The sequence below is a fragment of the Dendrobates tinctorius genome, unplaced genomic scaffold (genome assembly GCF_039654945.1).
Source record: "Dendrobates tinctorius isolate UK_male_01 unplaced genomic scaffold, ASM3965494v1 ptg000019l, whole genome shotgun sequence".
NCBI lineage: Eukaryota > Metazoa > Chordata > Amphibia > Anura > Dendrobatidae > Dendrobates > Dendrobates tinctorius.
Window position 1 is genome coordinate 11505624 of NW_027361687.1, and position 17648 is coordinate 11523271.

Genomic DNA, 17648 nt, shown 5'->3' on the forward strand with positions numbered 1-17648 from the left:
CCAAAGGCTCTGACGAGAACCAGCTGACGATGCTGGAACCCGGAGGGGTAGCATAAGCTGCAAGAGCAAATGGAAATAGCGAGGACCAGCTGACAGTGCTGGCACCCGGAGGGGCAGCAGAAGGAATAAGAGCCAATGGCACAACCGAGGACCAGCTGACGGTGCTGGAACCCGGTTACTAAGCAGGAGGTACCTGTGCTACAACGCACTACCAAGGACCAGCAGACGTTGCCGGAACTCGGATACCGAGATGGAGGCACCTAGGCCAAAGGCTCTGACGAGAACCAGCTGACGGTGCTGGAACCCGGAGGGGTAGCATAAGCTGCAAGAGCAAATGGAAATAGCGAGGACCAGCTGACAGTGCTGGCACCCGGAGGGGCAGCAGAAGGAATAAGAGCCAATGGCACAACCGAGGACCAGCTGACGGTGCTGGAACCCGGTTACTAAGCAGGAGGTACCTGTGCTACAAAGCACTACCAAGGACCAGCAGACGTTGCCGGAACTCGGATACCGAGATGGAGGCACCTAGGCCAAAGGCTCTGATGAGAACCAGCTGACGGTGCTGGAACCCGAAAGGGGTATCAGAAGTTACCCCTGAAAAGCAAAGTTGGCATGCCGCAAGCTGGCCGCAGTTACCGAATCACACAGTCCTACAGGGGGTGCTTGTCCTACTGGCACTATGGAACAAACCTTTCTTACCAGAACCCGCAGTCCACATAGGAAGCACCTAAACTGCTGGCACCCTAGCCTCGGCTAACCCAACCGCAACACGACATGGCAACTTGGGGTGGCAAACTGACATTGACACTTCCCGGAAACAGCAGGCAGGGCTGGAACCAAGCTGGGCAGGAGGGAGTACCCGTGCCAAAGTCAGTTATGAGCAGCAACTGGCGATGTTGGAGCCCAGGACAAGCACTTAGCAGGCTGAGGCCTGATGTGCTGTCAATTGGGAGGCAGCAGGACAGATTGCCATCAAAACAGCAGGGGAACAGCTGACGTTACTGAACCCCACAAACACAGGAGCTAGTGTTTTACTCTGTGAAGACGGCACTTCCGAGCAACAACTGGCTGTGTTGAAGCCCAGGGACAAGCACGGAGCAGGCTTAGGCTGCATTGAAGAAATTTTAAGATCGGTTGTAGACTACTAATTTGAACCAAGCTCCACTTAGGCCTGTGGCTTCACTGATTCACATTCCGATAATGGGAATGTGGACAGAGCAGGCGACATTGCCGGACACACATCAGGGGATTAACTGACCGGACTGAACACCTGTAACACAGGAACAAGTGTGGATTGTGCAGACGCCACTTCGGAGCTGTAACTGGCGGGGTTGGAGGACAGGGGAAATACGAGAGACAGTGTAGCCACAGGCCTAATTGGAGCACGGTTAAAAATCAGTAGTGGTACGACTGTGTAGGCAGCAGGAGACTTTGCCATCCACACAGCAGGGGATCAGCTGACATTACTGAACCCCACTGAGACACGGGAGCAAGTGTCTCTTTCCGTGTGGACGGCACTTCCGAACTACAACTGGCTGTGTTGAAGCCCAGGAAATAGGAGGGTGTAGGCAGAGGCCTACTGTATTTTGAATGAGTTTACAGCAGGAGAGACTGCCATCCACACAGCAGGGGATCAGCTGACGTTACTGAACCCCACTGAGACACGGGAGAAAGTATCTCTTTCCGTGTGGACGGCACTTCCGAACTACAACTGGCTGTGTTGAAGACCAGGAAATAGGAGGGTGTAGGCAGAGGCCTACTGTATTTTGAATGAGTTTACAGCAGGAGAGACTGCCATCCACACAGCAGGGGATCAGCTGACGTTACTGAACCCCACTGAGACACGGGAGCAAGTGTCTCTTTCCGTGTGGACGGCACTTCCGAACTACAACTGGCTGTGTTGAAGCCCAGGAAATAGGAGGGTGTAGGCAGAGGCCTACTGTATTTTGAATGAGGTGACAGCAGGAGAGACTGCCATCCACACAGCAGGGGATCAGCTGACATTACTGAACCCCACTGAGACACGGGAGCAAGTATCTCTTTCCGTGTGGACGGCACTTCCGAACTACAACTGGCTGTGTTGAAGCCCAGGAAATAGGAGGGTGTAGGCAGAGGCCTACTGAATTTTGAATGAGTTTACAGCAGGAGAGACTGCCATCCACACAGCAGGGGATCAGCTGACGTTACTGAACCCCACTGAGACACGGGAGCAAGTGTCTCTTTCCGTGTGGACGGCACTTCCGAACTACAACTGGCTGTGTTGAAGCCCAGGAAATAGGAGGGTGTAGGCAGAGGCCTACTGAATTTTGAATGAGGTGACAGCAGGAGAGACTGCCATCCACACAGCAGGGGATCAGCTGACGTTACTGAACCCCACTGAGACATGGGAGCAAGTGTCTCTTTCCGTGTGGACGGCACTTCCGAACTACAACTGGCTGTGTTGAAGCCCAGGAAATAGGAGGGTGTAGGCAGAGGCCTACTGAATTTTGAATGAGGTGACAGCAGGAGAGACTGCCATCCACACAGCAGGGGATCAGCTGACGTTACTGAACCCCACTGAGACACGGGAGCAAGTATCTCTTTCCGTGTGGACGGCACTTCCGAACTACAACTGGCTGTGTTGAAGCCCAGGAAATAGGAGGGTGTAGGCAGAGGCCTACTGAATTTTGAATGAGGTGACAGCAGGAGAGACTGCCATCCACACAGCAGGGGATCAGCTGACGTTACTGAACCCCACTGAGACACGGGAGCAAGTATCTCTTTCCGTGTGGACGGCACTTCCGAACTACAACTGGCTGTGTTGAAGCCCAGGAAATAGGAGGGTGTAGGCAGAGGCCTACTGAATTTTGAATGAGGTGACAGCAGGAGAGACTGCCATCCACACAGCAGGGGATCAGCTGACGTTACTGAACCCCACTGAGACACGGGAGCAAGTATTTTGTTGATGTCATAATGATTTGATGATGTCATAATCATTTGATGTCATAATCGTTGGATGATGTCATAATCATTTGATGATGTCATAATCATTTGATGTCATAATCATTGGATGATGTCATAATCATTTTGTTGATGTCATAACCATTTGATGATGTCATAATCATTTTGTTGATGTCATAATCATTTGATGATGTCATAATCATTTGATGTCATAATCATTGGATGATGTCATAATCATTTTGTTGATGTCATAATCATTTTATGATGTCATAATCATTAGATGATGTCATAATCATTTTGTTGATGTCAGAGTCATTTGATGATGTCATAATCATTTTGTTGATGTCAGAATCATTTGATGATGTCATAATCATTTTGTTGATGTCATAATCATTTTGTTGATGTCATATGATTTCATGATGTCATAATCATTTGATGTCATAATCATTGGATGATGTCATAATCATTTTGTTGATGTCATAATCATTTGATGATGTCATAATCATTAGATGATGTCATAATCATTTTGTTGATGTCATAATCATTTGATTATGTCATAATCATTAGATGATGTCATAATCATTTTGTTGATGTCATAATCATTTGATGATGTCATAATCATTTTGTTGATGTCATAATCATTTGATGATATCATAATCATTTGATGTCACAATCATTGGATGATGTCATAATCATTTTGTTGATGTCATAATCATTAGATGATGTCATAATCATTTGATGTCATGATCATTGGATGATGACATAATCATTTTGTTGATGTCATAATCATTTGATGATGTCATAATCATTTTTTTGATGTAATAATCATTTTGTTGATGTCATAATGATTTGATGATGTCATAATGATTTGAGGTCATAATCATTGGATGATGTCATAATCATTTTGTTGATGTCATAATCATTTGATGATGCCATAATCATTTGATGATGTCATGATCATTAGATGATGTCATAGTCATTTTGTTGATGTCATAATCATTTGATGATGTCATAATCATTTTGTTGATGTCATAATCATTTGATGATGTCATCATCATTAGATGATGTCATAATCATTTTGTTGATGTCATAATCATTTGATGATGTCGTAATCATTTTGTTGATGTCATAATCATTTTGTTGATGTCATAATGATTTGATGATGTCATAATCATTTGATGTCATAATCATTTGATGATGTCATAATCATTTTGTTGATGTCATAATCATTTGATGATATCATCATCATTAGATGATGTCATAATCATTTTGTTGATGTCATAATCATTTGATGATGTCGTAATCATTTTGTTGATGTCATAATCATTTGATGTCATAATCATTGGATGATGTCATAATCATTTTGTTGATGTCATATGATTTCATGATGTCATAATCATTTGATGTCATAATCATTGGATGATGTCATAATCATTTTGTTGATGTCATAATCATTTGATGATGTCATAATCATTAGATGATGTCATAATCATTTGATGATGTCATAATCATTTTGTTGATGTCATAATCATTTGATGATGTCATAATCATTTTGTTGATGTCATAATCATTTGATGATGTCATAATCATTAGATGATGTCATAATCATTTTGTTGATGTCATAATCATTTGATGATGTCATAATCATTTTGTTGATGTCATAATCATTTGATGATGTCATAATCATTAGATGATGTAATAATCATTTTGTTGATGTCATAATCATTTGTTGATGTCATAATCATTTTGTTGATGTCATAATGATTTGATGATGTCATAATCATTTGATGTCATAATCATTGGATGATATCATAATCATTTGATGATGTCATAATCATTTGATGTCATAATCATTTTGTTGATGTCATAATCATTTGATGATGTCATAATCATTTTGTTGATGTCATAATCATTTGATGATATCATAATCATTTGATGTCACAATCATTGGATGATGTCATAATCATTTTGTTGATGTCATAATCATTTGATGATGTCATAATCATTAGATGATGTCATAATCATTTGATGATGTCATAATCATTTTGTTGATGTCATAATCATTTGATGATGTCATAATCATTGGATGATGTCATAATAATTTTGTTGATGTCATAATCATTTGATGATGTCATAATCATTAGATGATGTCATAATCATTTTGTTGATGTCATAATCATTTGATGATGTCATAATCATTTTGTTGATGTCATAATCATTTGATGATGTCATAATCATTTTGTTGATGTCATAATCATTTGATGATGTCATAATCATTTTGTTGATGTCATAATGATTTGATGATGTCATAATCATTTGATGTCATAATCATTGGATGATGTCATAATCATTTGATGATGTCATAATCATTTGATGTCATAATCATTTTGTTGATGTCATAATCATTTGATGATGTCATAATCATTTGATGTCATAATCGTTGGATGATGTCATAATAATTTTGTTGATGTCATAATCATTTGATGATGTCATAATCATTTTGTTGATGTCATAATCATTTGATGATGTCATAATCATTTTGTTGATGTCATAATCATTAGATGATGTCATAATCATTTTATTGATGTCATAATCATTTGATGATGTCATAATCATTTTGTTGATGTCATAATCATTTGATGATGTCATAATCATTTGATGTCATAATCATTGGATGATGTCATAATCATTTGATGATGTCATAATCATTTGATGTCATAATCATTTTGTTGATGTCATAATCATTGGATGATGTCATAATAATTTTGTTGATGTCATAATCATTTGATGATGTCATAATCGTTAGATGATGTCATAATCATTTTGTTGATGTCATAATCATTTGATGATGTCATAATCATTTTGTAGATGTCATAATCATTTGATGATGTCATAATCATTGGATGATGTCATAATAATTTTGTTGATGTCATAATCATTTGATGATGTCATAATCATTAGATGATGTCATAATCATTTTGTTGATGTCATAATCATTTGATGATGTCATAATCATTTTGTTGATGTCATAATCATTTGATGATGTCATAATCATTAGATGATGTCATAATCATTTTGTTGATGTCATAATCATTTGATGATGTCATAATCATTTTGTTGATGTCATAATGATTTGATGATGTCATAATCATTTGATGTCATAATCATTGGATGATGTCATAATCATTTGATGATGTCATAATCATTTGATGTCATAATTATTTTGTTGATGTCATAATCATTTGATGATGTCATAATCATTGGATGATATCATTATCATTTTGTAGATGTCATTATCATTTGATGATGTCATAATCATTTGATGATGTCATAATCATTTTGTTGATGTCATAATCATTTTGTTGATGTCATAATGATTTGATGATGTCATAATCATTTTATGTCATAATCATTGGATGATGTCATAATCATTTTGTTGATGTCATAATCATTTGATGATGCCATAATCATTTGATGATGTCATAATCATTAGATGATGTCATAATCATTTTGTTGATGTCATAATCATTTGATGATGTCATAATCATTTTGTTGATGTCATAATCATTTGATGATGTCATCATCATTAGATGATGTCATAATCATTTTGTTGATGTCATAATCATTTGATGATGTCATAATCATTTTGTTGATGTCATAATCATTTTGTTGATGTCATAATGATTTGATGATGTCATAATCATTTGATGTCATAATCGTTGGATGATGTCATAATCATTTGATGATGTCATAATCATTTGATGTCATAATCATTGGATGATGTCATAATCATTTTGTTGATGTCATAATCATTTGATGATGTCATAATCATTTTGTTGATGTCATAATCATTTGATGATGTCATAATCATTTGATGTCATAATCATTGGATGATGTAATAATCATTTTGTTGATGTCATAATCATTTGATGATGTCATAATCATTTGATGTTATAATCATTGGATGATGTCATAATCATTTTGTTGATGTCAGAATCATTTGATGATGTCATAATCATTTTGTTGATGTCATAATCATTTTGTTGATGTCATATGATTTCATGATGTCATAATCATTTGATGTCATAATCATTGGATGATGTCATAATCATTTTGTTGATGTCATAATCATTTGATGATGTCATAATCATTAGATGATGTCATAATCATTTTGTTGATGTCATAATCATTTGATTATGTCATAATCATTAGATGATGTCATAATCATTTTGTTGATGTCATAATCATTTGATGATGTCATAATCATTTTGTTGATGTCATAATCATTTGATGATATCATAATCATTTGATGTCACAATCATTGGATGATGTCATAATCATTTTGTTAATGTCATAATCATTAGATGATGTCATAATCATTTGATGTCATGATCATTGGATGATGACATAATCATTTTGTTGATGTCATAATCATTTGATGATGTCATAATCATTTTTTTGATATCATAATCATTTTGTTGATGTCATAATCATTTGATGATGCCATAATCATTTGATGATGTCATGATCATTAGATGATGTCATAATCATTTTGTTGATGTCATAATCATTTGATGATGTCATAATCATTTTGTTGATGTCATAATCATTTGATGATATCATCATCATTAGATGATGTCATAATCATTTTGTTGATGTCATAATCATTTGATGATGTCGTAATCATTTTGTTGATGTCATAATCATTTTGTTGATGTCATAATGATTTGATGATGTCATAATCATTTGATGTCATAATCATTGGATGATGTCTAGAGTTGAGCGATACCAGCCGATACTTGAAAATATCGGATCGGAATGGATCGGCCGATCTTTAAAAAAAGTATCGGTATCGCCGATTCCGATACCGGGAACCAATGCAAGTCAATGGGGCCAAAATATCGGAATTAAAAAAAACCCTTTCTTTCCTTGTAGGTTAATTCTACATGAAGAAAAACAACTAAGAATAATGTAGAATGTATTGTGGGAGGTGGAGGAGACATTAAAGCCATAGAGGTTTAGCCCAATCAAATGGAATAGCAGGAATTAAACTTTTTTTTTTAAAGATGTTAGGAGTTACAAAGATATTGACTATGTTAGCCTCATTTATATTTTGCCAGACATGTATGTCTTCTTCTTCTACTTCCTTTTTTTACATTCTTCTTCTTCTTCTTCTTCTACTTAATTTTTTAACATTCTTCTTCTTCTTCTTCTACTTCCTTTTTTTACATTCTTCTTCTTCTTCTTCTACTTCCTTTTTTTACATTCTTCTTCTTATTCCTTTTTTTACATTCTTCTTCTTCTTCTTCTACTTCCTTTTTTTACATTCTTCTTCTTCTTCTTCTACTTCCTTTTTTTACATTCTTCTTCTTCTTCTTCTACTTCCTTTTTTTACATTCTTCTTCTTCTTCTTCTACTTCCTTTTTTTACATTCTTCTTCTTCCTCTTCTACTTCCTTTTTTACATTCTTCTTCTTCTTCTTCTTCTTCTTCTTCCTTTTCTTACATTCTTCATATTCTTCTTATTCAACAATTATTATTCTACATATTCAGCTTCTTCATCTTCTTCCTATTCTTCTTCATCATATTCTTGTTTGTGTCAGGCATTCCTGTAGTTGTTATCTAGAAAAGTTAGAAGTTTACACCTTCCGTTCTGCCTGTCACAAAAGATTTACAACAGGATTTGTCCGCGTTCAGTTTGGCCTGCAGAAGCAGGCCTTTTCCAGGGGCACCACGAGGAGGAACGGACTCACCCCCATACACTGCTTAGTCTTCTTCTGCTTATAAATAAGATAATATCATTTGCTCAGAGTATTAGTCTTATGCTTAATGTTCTTCTGCTTTGTTTTTTTTATGCTTCTTTGTCTTCTCTCTCTTGTTGTTCTGCATCTTGGTGGTTGTCTTCCTGTTCTTTGTCCTCTTGAACCAGCTGACGGTACTGGCACCCGGAGGGGCAGCAGAAGGAACAAGAGCCAATGGCACTACCGAGGACCAGCTGACGGTGCTGGAACCCGGTTACTAAGCAGGAGGTACCTGTGCTACAAAGCACTACCAAGGACCAGCAGACGTTGCCGGAACTCGGATACCGAGATGGAGGCACCTAGGCCAAAGGCTCTGACGAGAACCAGCTGACGATGCTGGAACCCGGAGGGGTAGCATAAGCTGCAAGAGCAAATGGAAATAGCGAGGACCAGCTGACAGTGCTGGCACCCGGAGGGGCAGCAGAAGGAATAAGAGCCAATGGCACAACCGAGGACCAGCTGACGGTGCTGGAACCCGGTTACTAAGCAGGAGGTACCTGTGCTACAACGCACTACCAAGGACCAGCAGACGTTGCCGGAACTCGGATACCGAGATGGAGGCACCTAGGCCAAAGGCTCTGACGAGAACCAGCTGACGGTGCTGGAACCCGGAGGGGTAGCATAAGCTGCAAGAGCAAATGGAAATAGCGAGGACCAGCTGACAGTGCTGGCACCCGGAGGGGCAGCAGAAGGAATAAGAGCCAATGGCACAACCGAGGACCAGCTGACGGTGCTGGAACCCGGTTACTAAGCAGGAGGTACCTGTGCTACAAAGCACTACCAAGGACCAGCAGACGTTGCCGGAACTCGGATACCGAGATGGAGGCACCTAGGCCAAAGGCTCTGATGAGAACCAGCTGACGGTGCTGGAACCCGAAAGGGGTATCAGAAGTTACCCCTGAAAAGCAAAGTTGGCATGCCGCAAGCTGGCCGCAGTTACCGAATCACACAGTCCTACAGGGGGTGCTTGTCCTACTGGCACTATGGAACAAACCTTTCTTACCAGAACCCGCAGTCCACATAGGAAGCACCTAAACTGCTGGCACCCTAGCCTCGGCTAACCCAACCGCAACACGACATGGCAACTTGGGGTGGCAAACTGACATTGACACTTCCCGGAAACAGCAGGCAGGGCTGGAACCAAGCTGGGCAGGAGGGAGTACCCGTGCCAAAGTCAGTTATGAGCAGCAACTGGCGATGTTGGAGCCCAGGACAAGCACTTAGCAGGCTGAGGCCTGATGTGCTGTCAATTGGGAGGCAGCAGGACAGATTGCCATCAAAACAGCAGGGGAACAGCTGACGTTACTGAACCCCACAAACACAGGAGCTAGTGTTTTACTCTGTGAAGACGGCACTTCCGAGCAACAACTGGCTGTGTTGAAGCCCAGGGACAAGCACGGAGCAGGCTTAGGCTGCATTGAAGAAATTTTAAGATCGGTTGTAGACTACTAATTTGAACCAAGCTCCACTTAGGCCTGTGGCTTCACTGATTCACATTCCGATAATGGGAATGTGGACAGAGCAGGCGACATTGCCGGACACACATCAGGGGATTAACTGACCGGACTGAACACCTGTAACACAGGAACAAGTGTGGATTGTGCAGACGCCACTTCGGAGCTGTAACTGGCGGGGTTGGAGGACAGGGGAAATACGAGAGACAGTGTAGCCACAGGCCTAATTGGAGCACGGTTAAAAATCAGTAGTGGTACGACTGTGTAGGCAGCAGGAGACTTTGCCATCCACACAGCAGGGGATCAGCTGACATTACTGAACCCCACTGAGACACGGGAGCAAGTGTCTCTTTCCGTGTGGACGGCACTTCCGAACTACAACTGGCTGTGTTGAAGCCCAGGAAATAGGAGGGTGTAGGCAGAGGCCTACTGTATTTTGAATGAGTTTACAGCAGGAGAGACTGCCATCCACACAGCAGGGGATCAGCTGACGTTACTGAACCCCACTGAGACACGGGAGCAAGTATCTCTTTCCGTGTGGACGGCACTTCCGAACTACAACTGGCTGTGTTGAAGACCAGGAAATAGGAGGGTGTAGGCAGAGGCCTACTGTATTTTGAATGAGTTTACAGCAGGAGAGACTGCCATCCACACAGCAGGGGATCAGCTGACGTTACTGAACCCCACTGAGACACGGGAGCAAGTGTCTCTTTCCGTGTGGACGGCACTTCCGAACTACAACTGGCTGTGTTGAAGCCCAGGAAATAGGAGGGTGTAGGCAGAGGCCTACTGTATTTTGAATGAGGTGACAGCAGGAGAGACTGCCATCCACACAGCAGGGGATCAGCTGACATTACTGAACCCCACTGAGACACGGGAGCAAGTATCTCTTTCCGTGTGGACGGCACTTCCGAACTACAACTGGCTGTGTTGAAGCCCAGGAAATAGGAGGGTGTAGGCAGAGGCCTACTGAATTTTGAATGAGTTTACAGCAGGAGAGACTGCCATCCACACAGCAGGGGATCAGCTGACGTTACTGAACCCCACTGAGACACGGGAGCAAGTGTCTCTTTCCGTGTGGACGGCACTTCCGAACTACAACTGGCTGTGTTGAAGCCCAGGAAATAGGAGGGTGTAGGCAGAGGCCTACTGAATTTTGAATGAGGTGACAGCAGGAGAGACTGCCATCCACACAGCAGGGGATCAGCTGACGTTACTGAACCCCACTGAGACATGGGAGCAAGTGTCTCTTTCCGTGTGGACGGCACTTCCGAACTACAACTGGCTGTGTTGAAGCCCAGGAAATAGGAGGGTGTAGGCAGAGGCCTACTGAATTTTGAATGAGGTGACAGCAGGAGAGACTGCCATCCACACAGCAGGGGATCAGCTGACGTTACTGAACCCCACTGAGACACGGGAGCAAGTATCTCTTTCCGTGTGGACGGCACTTCCGAACTACAACTGGCTGTGTTGAAGCCCAGGAAATAGGAGGGTGTAGGCAGAGGCCTACTGAATTTTGAATGAGGTGACAGCAGGAGAGACTGCCATCCACACAGCAGGGGATCAGCTGACGTTACTGAACCCCACTGAGACACGGGAGCAAGTATCTCTTTCCGTGTGGACGGCACTTCCGAACTACAACTGGCTGTGTTGAAGCCCAGGAAATAGGAGGGTGTAGGCAGAGGCCTACTGAATTTTGAATGAGGTGACAGCAGGAGAGACTGCCATCCACACAGCAGGGGATCAGCTGACGTTACTGAACCCCACTGAGACACGGGAGCAAGTATTTTGTTGATGTCATAATGATTTGATGATGTCATAATCATTTGATGTCATAATCGTTGGATGATGTCATAATCATTTGATGATGTCATAATCATTTGATGTCATAATCATTGGATGATGTCATAATCATTTTGTTGATGTCATAACCATTTGATGATGTCATAATCATTTTGTTGATGTCATAATCATTTGATGATGTCATAATCATTTGATGTCATAATCATTGGATGATGTCATAATCATTTTGTTGATGTCATAATCATTTTATGATGTCATAATCATTAGATGATGTCATAATCATTTTGTTGATGTCAGAGTCATTTGATGATGTCATAATCATTTTGTTGATGTCAGAATCATTTGATGATGTCATAATCATTTTGTTGATGTCATAATCATTTTGTTGATGTCATATGATTTCATGATGTCATAATCATTTGATGTCATAATCATTGGATGATGTCATAATCATTTTGTTGATGTCATAATCATTTGATGATGTCATAATCATTAGATGATGTCATAATCATTTTGTTGATGTCATAATCATTTGATTATGTCATAATCATTAGATGATGTCATAATCATTTTGTTGATGTCATAATCATTTGATGATGTCATAATCATTTTGTTGATGTCATAATCATTTGATGATATCATAATCATTTGATGTCACAATCATTGGATGATGTCATAATCATTTTGTTGATGTCATAATCATTAGATGATGTCATAATCATTTGATGTCATGATCATTGGATGATGACATAATCATTTTGTTGATGTCATAATCATTTGATGATGTCATAATCATTTTTTTGATGTAATAATCATTTTGTTGATGTCATAATGATTTGATGATGTCATAATGATTTGAGGTCATAATCATTGGATGATGTCATAATCATTTTGTTGATGTCATAATCATTTGATGATGCCATAATCATTTGATGATGTCATGATCATTAGATGATGTCATAGTCATTTTGTTGATGTCATAATCATTTGATGATGTCATAATCATTTTGTTGATGTCATAATCATTTGATGATGTCATCATCATTAGATGATGTCATAATCATTTTGTTGATGTCATAATCATTTGATGATGTCGTAATCATTTTGTTGATGTCATAATCATTTTGTTGATGTCATAATGATTTGATGATGTCATAATCATTTGATGTCATAATCATTGGATGATGTCATAATCATTTTGTTGATGTCATAATCATTTGATGATGTCATAATCATTTGATGTCATAATCATTGGATGATGTCATAATCATTTTGTTGATGTCATAATCATTTGATGATGTCATAATCATTAGATGATGTCATAATCATTTTGTTCATGTCATAATCATTTGATGATGTCATAATCATTTGATGTCATAATCATTGGATGATGTCATAATCATTTTGTTGATGTCATAATCATTTGATGATGTCATAATCATTAGATGATGTCATAATCATTTTGTTGATGTCATAATCATTTGATGATGCCATAATCATTTGATGATGTCATAATCATTAGATGATGTCATAATCATTTTGTTGATGTCATAATCATTTGATGATGTCATAATCATTTTGTTGATGTCATAATCATTTGATGATGTCATCATCATTAGATGATGTCATAATCATTTTGTTGATGTCATAATCATTTGATGATGTCATAATCATTTTGTTGATGTCAATCATTTTGTTGATGTCATAATGATTTGATGATGTCATAATCATTTGATGTCATAATCGTTGGATGATGTCATAAATATTTTGTTGATGTCATAATCATTTGATGATGTCATAATCATTTGATGTCATAATCATTGGATGATGTCATAATCATTTTGTTGATGTCATAATCATTTGATGTCATAATCATTTTGTTGATGTCATAATCATTTTGTTGATGTCATAATCATTTGATGATGTCATAATCATTTGATGTCATAATCATTGGATGATGTCATAATCATTTTGTTGATGTCATAATCATTTGATGATGTCATAATCATTAGATGATGTCATAATCATTTTTTTGATGTCATGATCATTTGATGATGTCATAATCATTTGAGGTCATAATCATTGGATGATGTCATAATCATTTTGTTGATGTCATAATCATTTGATGATGTCATAATCATTTTGTTGATGTCATAATGATTTGATGATGTCATAATCATTTGATGTCATAATCATTGGATGATGTCATAATCATTTTGTTGATGTCATAATCATTTGATGATGTCATAATCATTAGATGATGTCATAATCATTTTGTTGATGTCATAATCATTTGATGATGTCATAATCATTTTGTTGATGTCATAATCATTTGATGATGTCATAATCATTTTGTTGATGTCATAATCATTTTGTTGATGTCATAATGATTTGATGATGTCATAATCATTTGATGTCATAATCATTGGATGATGTCGTAATCATTTTGTTGATGTCATAATCATTTGATGATGCCATAATCATTTGATGATGTCATAATCATTAGATGATGTCATAATCAGTTTGTTGATGTCATAATCATTTGATGATGTCATAATCATTTTGTTGATGTCATAATCATTTGATGATGTCATCATCATTAGATGATGTCATAATCATTTTGTTGATGTCATAATCATTTGATGATGTCATAATCATTTTGTTGATGTCATAATCATTTTGTTGATGTCATAATGATTTGATGATGTCATAATCATTTGATGTCATAATCGTTGGATGATGTCATAATCATTTGATGATGTCATAATCATTTGATGTCATAATCATTGGATGATGTCATAATCATTTTGTTGATGTCATAATCATTCGATGATGTCATAATCATTTTGTTGATGTCATAATCATTTGATGATGTCATAATCATTTGATGTCATAATCATTGGATGATGTCATAATCATTAGATGATGTCATAATCATTTTGTTGATGTCAGAATCATTTGATGATGTCATAATCATTTTGTTGATGTCAGAATCATTTGATGATGTCATAATCATTTTGTTGATGTCTTAATCATTTTGTTGATGTCATATGATTTCATGATGTCATAATCATTTGATGTCATAATCATTGGATGATGTCATAATCATTTTGTTGATGTCATAATCATTTGATGATGTCATAATCATTAGATGATGTCATAATCATTTTGTTGATGTCATAATCATTTGGTTATGTCATAATCATTAGATGATGTCATAATCATTTTGTTGATGTCATAATCATTTGATGATGTCATAATCATTTTGTTGATGTCATAATCATTTGATGATATCATAATCATTTGATGTCACAATCATTGGATGATGTCATAATCATTTTGTTGATGTCATAATCATTAGATGATGTCATAATCATTTGATGTCATGATCATTGGATGATGACATAATCATTTTGTTGATGTCATAATCATTTGATGATGTCATAATCATTTTTTTGATGTCATAATCATTTTGTTGATGTCGTAATGATTTGATGATGTCATAATGATTTGAGGTCATAATCATTGGATGATGTCATAATCATTTTGTTGATGTCATAATCATTTGATGATGCCATAATCATTTGATGATGTCATGATCATTAGATGATGTCATAATCATTTTGTTGATGTCATAATCATTGGATGATGTCATAATCATTTTGTTGATGTCATAATCATTTGATGATGTCATAATCATTAGATGATGTCATAATCATTTTGTTCATGTCATAATCATTTGATGATGTCATAATCATTTGATGTCATAATCATTGGATGATGTCATAATCATTTTGTTGATGTCATAATCATTTGATGATGTCATAATGATTAGATGATGTCATAATCATTTTGTTGATGTCATAATCATTTGATGATGCCATAATCATTTGATGATGTCATAATCATTAGATGATGTCATAATCATTTTGTTGATGTCATAATCATTTGATGATGTCATAATCATTTTGTTGATGTCATAATCATTTGATGATGTCATCATCATTAGATGTTGTCATAATCATTTTGTTGATGTCATAATCATTTGATGATGTCATAATCATTTTGTTGATGTCATAATCATTTTGTTGATGTCATAATGATTTGATGATGTCATAATCATTTGATGTCATAATCGTTGGATGATGTCATAATCATTTTGTTGATGTCATAATCATTTGATGATGTCATAATCATTTGATGTCATAATCATTGGATGATGTCATAATCATTTTGTTGATGTCATAATCATTTGATGATGTCATAATCATTTTGTTGATGTCATAATCATTTGATGATGTCATAATCATTTGATGTCATAATCATTGGATGATGTCATAATCATTTTGTTGATGTCATAATCATTTGATGATGTCATAATCATTAGATGATGTCATAATCATTTTTTTGATGTCATAATCATTTGATGATGTCATAATCATTTAATGATGTCATAATCATTTTGTTGATGTCATAATCATTTGATGATGTCATAATCATTTTGTTGATGTCATAATGATTTGATGATGTCATAATCATTTGATGTCATAATCATTGGATGATGTCATAATCATTTGATGATGTCATAATCATTTGATGTCATAATCATTTTGTTGATGTCATAATCATTTGATGATGTCATAATCATTTGATGTCATAATCATTGGATGATGTCATAATCATTTTGTAGATGTCATAATCATTTGATGATGTCATAATCATTGAATGATGTCATAATCATTTTGTTGATGTCATAATCATTTGATGATGTCATAATCATTAGATGATGTCATAATCATTTTGTTGATGTCATAATCATTTGATGATGTCATAATCATTTTGTTGATGTCATAATCATTTGATGATGTCATAGTCATTTTGTTGATGTCATAATCATTTTGTTGATGTCATAATGATTTGATGATGTCATAATCATTTGATGTCATAATCATTGGATGATGTCGTAATCATTTTGTTGATGTCATAATCATTTGATGATGCCATAATCATTTGATGATGTCATAATCATTAGATGATGTCATAATCATTTTGTTGATGTCATAATCATTTGATGATGTCATAATCATTTTGTTGATGTCATAATCATTTGATGATGTCATCATCATTTGATGATGTCATAATCATTTTGTTGATGTCATAATCATTTGATGATGTCATAATCATTTTGTTGATGTCATAATCATTTTGTTGATGTCATAATGATTTGATGATGTCATAATCATTTGATGTCATAATCGTTGGATGATGTCATAATCATTTGATGATGTCATAATCATTTGATGTCATAATCATTGGATGATGTCATAATCATTTTGTTGATGTCATAATCATTTGATGATGTCATAATCATTTTGTTGATGTCATAATCATTTGATGATGTCATAATCATTTGATGTCATAATCATTGGATGATGTCATAATCATTTTGTTGATGTCATAATCATTTGATGATGTCATAATCATTAGATGATGTCATAATCATTTTGTTGATGTCAGAATCATTTGATGATGTCATAATCATTTTGTTGATGTCAGAATCATTTGATGATGTCATAATCATTTTGTTGATGTCATAATCATTTTGTTGATGTCATATGATTTCATGATGTCATAATCATTTGATGTCATAA